Source organism: Phaenicophaeus curvirostris, chromosome 5, assembly GCF_032191515.1.
Source record: "Phaenicophaeus curvirostris isolate KB17595 chromosome 5, BPBGC_Pcur_1.0, whole genome shotgun sequence".
NCBI classification, from domain to species: Eukaryota; Metazoa; Chordata; class Aves; order Cuculiformes; family Cuculidae; genus Phaenicophaeus; species Phaenicophaeus curvirostris.
This window is the reverse complement of record NC_091396.1, coordinates 67809615-67814778: the sequence shown is the minus strand read 5'-3', so window position 1 is coordinate 67814778 and position 5164 is coordinate 67809615.

The window sequence follows — 5164 nt, the reverse complement described above, 5'->3', positions numbered from 1 at the left end:
AGTGCACTTATTGATCGTGATGCTGGGAAAGCTCCAGAACTACAGACTGAAGCCAAACTTATGGTGCCCCTTCTTTGCTCCCTGAGTGATGGATCTAGGGTGCCATGAGAGGTGGTGTCAGACCCCGGGGAGCAGCGCTGGCTCTTAGAGGAAGGAGAGTATGATGCATTGCATCTGTTTTGGGGGGAAGGAGGCAGCTGTGCATTGGAGCTGACCCTCAGCAGGACACTGTTATGCTAACTGGAAATCTTCCTGGTGCTCAGAGGCAGTCACAGACTGAATTTCTTTCTGTAACATTAGGGATGAGAAGAAGGACCCAAAATCCTGTGGCAAAAGAAGATGTAGAGACAGAGAGCTGGTGGCTCATTTCAGCTGAGCAGTTTGAGATCTTGGTGTGCATCAACTAGAAGGGTGGGTCCTGGGGTGACCCTACTGATACCCAGAGAGGGGTTCTTGGGTGCTCCCAGTCCCCTGGAGGTTATGGCCTCAAGCTCCACCAGAGGAGGTTTAGGCTGGACATTAGGAAAAAATTTTTCACGGAAAGGGTCATTGGTCCCTGGCAGAGGCTGCCCAGGGAGGGGGTTGAGTCACCTTCCCTGGAGGGGTTTAAGGCACGGGTGGACGAGGTGCTGAGGGACATGGGTTAGTGTTTGATGGGAATGGTTGGACTCGATGATCCGGTGGGTCTCTTCCAACCTGGTGATTCTATGATTCTATGATTCTATGAGAGTTTGTCCGAGGAGCAGGACCAGATTCCTGCTTCTGGGTCTACTTCTGTGTGGCAACTGCCTCCTCTGCTGCTCTGGGCTCTCTGGTGTGGAGGATGGGTTCTCGTGCCGCGGCAGGGTGAGCACCAAAAGTCTCTCTGCAGCTTTGCACAAATTGCCCGGCCTCCGGCCAGGCTGCTGCTATGCAATTAAAAGCTTTTGCCAGCAAGAGGCTTAATTAACTCTGGCTTTCTAAGGTTATACCCACACATGAATGTTTCGTAGCTGGATCTTTCTGTTAGATTAGCTTGAGTCTGACCCTGGCTGCAAGAAGCTCCTCATGGAACTTGCTTGGTTCATGGCAGCTTTTCACTTGGGTGCTGCTTCTGGGCTGGTGGGACAGCTACAAACTCTGTGACTGAAGCATTTCCATGGGGGGGGGGAATGCGAATTCAACAGGGATAGAGTATTTTAGGGTCTTGAAAATCATAAACCACCAATTCTGGAGATTCCACCACCCCCTGGCCAACGTGCACAAGTACTGCAATGAAGGAAGGTCTCAATTTCAGCCCTGACAGTACTGTGCATCTTCCATTCAGCCTCTACTAAACCACCTTCACCCTTAGACCTTCTTGTTGTGGGAGGACTCAGGGTGATTAATAACAGTGCCAGCCCAGGTTGCCCAGAGCAGGGGTGGCTGCCCCATCCCTGGAGGGGTTCAAGGCCAGGCTGGATGGGGCTTGGAGCCCCTGATCCAGTGGGAGGTGTCCCTGCCCATGGCAGGGGTGGGACTGGATGGGCTTTGAGGTCCCTTCCAGCCCAAACCATTCTATGGTTCTATGATTTCCCTACCTTTCTCTTACAAGGCACCAACAAAACTTTTCCTTGCCCATCCTACTCTCCATGCTGGATCTGATCCCATCTGTAGGGTGACATTAACCTCTTCAGTGTGAGCCAGTTTTGAGTTATTAGGGCCACAAAGCTGCTCCGGGAGATAATGATGCATGGTGCTCACTTGCTTTCATCACACCCAACTCTTTTAACAGGCTAAAGTTAAAAACAAGCCCTCTTCCCCCTTCAGCTGCTGGGTTTTTTTTTGAGTCTGAAACAGATACTCTTGGGAAGAGCTGTAACCTGCTGACCTCAAGGGGATGCAGCTAATGTGCATGGAGCACTCTGCTGCTGGCGGCTGCAGGAAGGAGTTAACTGGGGTCAGCAGCCTGTTATTTTTTTTTTCCCCTCAGCTGATAAGGAAAAGGAAGTTGGTATTTGTGTCTCTGTACATGAAGTAGGAAAACAACAAACGGAAAAATAACATGTTTCCAAAGGTACCCCTCTTTCCTGAACCTGCAAAGTAATAGCTTCTCCTCCCATCAAACAAGAGCGAGCACTGCTCACTTATTTCAGAGGAATGTGGCTTTTCCCCTGTGAATGGGCTCCTCGTGTGCCCTGGGAACACCCTGTCCTGCTTAGAGACTGGTGCTGTCTGCTGTAAAACCTGGTGGTAGGATGGGTCTAACTGGGGGACGAATGGTCTCTGCTGGCCACTGCCCTTTGCACTGGACCCTATAATTTCTTTCATCCCATTTCTCCCCATGCTCAAACCTCAATCCTGAGATAAATGCATGTAGGTCTCCTCGTTCTTGTTGGATTTTTGGTACCAGATATGAAGTTTAATGAGATCCGTAGGGTTCCCAGCCTGATGTTTACTCTTCCCTCCATCCTCTGAATCCTGGGCAGCTCCTCAGGGCTTCATCAGTGAGGACAAACTCTGCCATCGCTTACAAGACTGCAAATGCTCGTGTGTGATGATGTGCACTCGGGTCACTCCAGATTTACCCCACAGTGGCAGAAAACTGATGATAAACTGCAGCCCTTGCACCTGGAGGAACCTCCTTTGCCCTCACAAATGTCTCTGGACTCATGGATGACTGCAGGGAGGTCTCTGTACTCACTGATATGTGGTTGGTGAGATGAATGCACATTTTCTCCCAAAGGCAGGGCTGAAACTGTGCTTGGAAGGGTACTTGGGTGAGGGTTGTTGGCACTGAGTGTCCATGCTAGGAGCTTATCTGATTTGTGCAAAACATGGTCTGGCAAGTCATAGAATCATAGAATAGTTTGAGTTGGAAGGAACCTTAAAGATCATCCAGTTGCAAGCCCCCTGCCATGGGCAGGGACACCTCCCACTGGATCAGGTTTCATAGAATCACAGAATCACTAGGCTGGAAAAGACCTCCAGGATCATTGAGTCCAAACATTCCTATCAACTACTAAACCATGACCCTGAGCACCTCATCCATCCGTCTTTTAAACACCTCCAGGGATGGTGACTCAATCACTTCCCTGGGCAGCCTCTGCCAGTGTCTGATGAACCTCTTGGTGAAAAATTTTTTTCTGATGTCCAGCCTGAACACACAAAGGCTTTACTGAAGTCCAAGAAGACTACATCCACAGCCTTTCCCTTGTCCAGTAGACGGGTCACTTTGTCATAGAAGGCGATCAGATTAGCTTGGCAAGACCTGCCTTTTATGAATCTGTGTTGACTGGGCCTGATCACCCAGTTCTCTTACACGTGCTTTATGGTAGCACTCAAGATCACTTTTTACACGTTTCTTAAGGTTCCATCCAACCTGGCCTTGAGCACCTCCAGGGATGGGGCAGCCACAGCTTCCCGGGCAACTTGTTCCAGTGCCTCATCACTCTTACGGTGAAGAAATTCTTCCTTATGTCTACTCTAACTCTTCCTTTCTCCAGTTTATACCCATTGCCCCTCATCCTATCACCACAAGTCTTTGTGAACAGTGTCTTCCCAGCTTTCCTGTAGGCCCCTTTCGGGTACTGGCAGGTTGTGATGGCTTGTGGATGCTTCCATGAGGCAGCAAAAGCCAATGAGGTTTTTCATCTAAAATTTGCAGCCGTGCAGGAATGAGAAATGAGAATTCCTGCTGATGCTGGCACTGCAGGCATTGTTAGCATTGTCCCAGGAGAAGGCTTTTCTTTCAGACAGCCACCTCAACAATCTCATCGTTATCTGCACGGGACAGATAAACGAGCATTTCCACGTAGTCAACAGCAAGTATTGATTAAGGCCTGGGAACCAGATGATCAATATGATGCTGTTTTTCCCTGTTTGGACATGCAGGGCTGCTCGGCTGGGGGCTGTCCCAAGAGTTTAGGGACTTTCCCCATCATTAACAGTCATATGCACTCAGACAATAAGGGCCCATTATATTGTTTTAATGCTGAGCCAATCTGGGAATTAATCAGGTTCTTTGGAAGCACCTTAGGCTGCTTGTGCTGATACAAGGACTTGAGTTTCCTCTCCTAATCTCCCCCAGGCAACCAGGATCTCCCACCCGTCCCTGCGCTGGATAATGTGCGTAAGCTGGTTACACTGAATTTGCAGGAATAAACAGGCAGTTCTGCTCAGGCTGAGTGCAACTTCGTTAAAGCCCGGCGATAATTTGAGCTTGCTTGTTGCCCGTCCTTTGAACCCTACAAAGGCAGATTTTGAGCAACAATTGACTTTGTGTTTGGGTTCATGAGGAACTCTTCAGCTCCCAGGCAGAATTCACCCCTCCAGAAAAGTCTTCCCTCCGCAATCACTCTGTTAAGGTGAGTAATTCTTGTGGAAAGCTTTATTGGTGGACAAACTTTAACCTGGTTCACAGGTGACATAACAAACTCCTGGCTGGCTATGAATTGGCATGCAATGAGTTCATAGAATCATAGAATTATAGAATAATCAAGTTGGAAGAGACCCACCGGATCATCGAGTCCAACCGTTCCTATCAAACACTAAACCATGTCCCTCAGCACCTCGTCCACCTGTCCCTTAAACCCCTCTAGGGAAGGTGACTCAACCCCCTCCCTGGGCAGCCTCTGCCAGGGACCAATGACCCTTTCTGTGAAAATTTTTTCCTAATGTCCAGCCTGAACCTCCCCTGGTGCAGCTTGAGGCCATTCCCTCTCGTCCTGTCCCCTGTCACTTGGGAGAAGAGCCCAGCTCCCTCCTCTCCACAACCTCCTTTCAGGTAGTTGGAGAGAGCAATGAGGTCTCCCCTCAGCCTCCTCTTCTCCAGGCTAAACACCCCCAGCTCTCTCAGCCGTTCCTCATCAGGCCTGTTCTCCAGCCCCCTCACCAGCTTCGTTGCTCTTCTCTGGACTCTCTCCAGAGCCTCAACATCCTTCTTGTGGTGAGGGGCCCAGAACTGAACACAGGACTCGAGGAGCGGTCTCACCAGTGCCGAGTCCAGAGGGAGAAGAACCTCCCTGGACCTGCTGGTCACGCCGTGTCTGATCCAAGCCAAGATGCCATTGGCCTTCTTGGCCACCTGGGCCCCTGCTGGCTCATGGTCAGTCGCTGTCAACCAACACCCCCAGGTCCTTCTCCAGGCAGCTATGCCAGAGCTGCTGTCTTGGGACAGATTTGTGCTCAGCGCCACGTGTTGCAT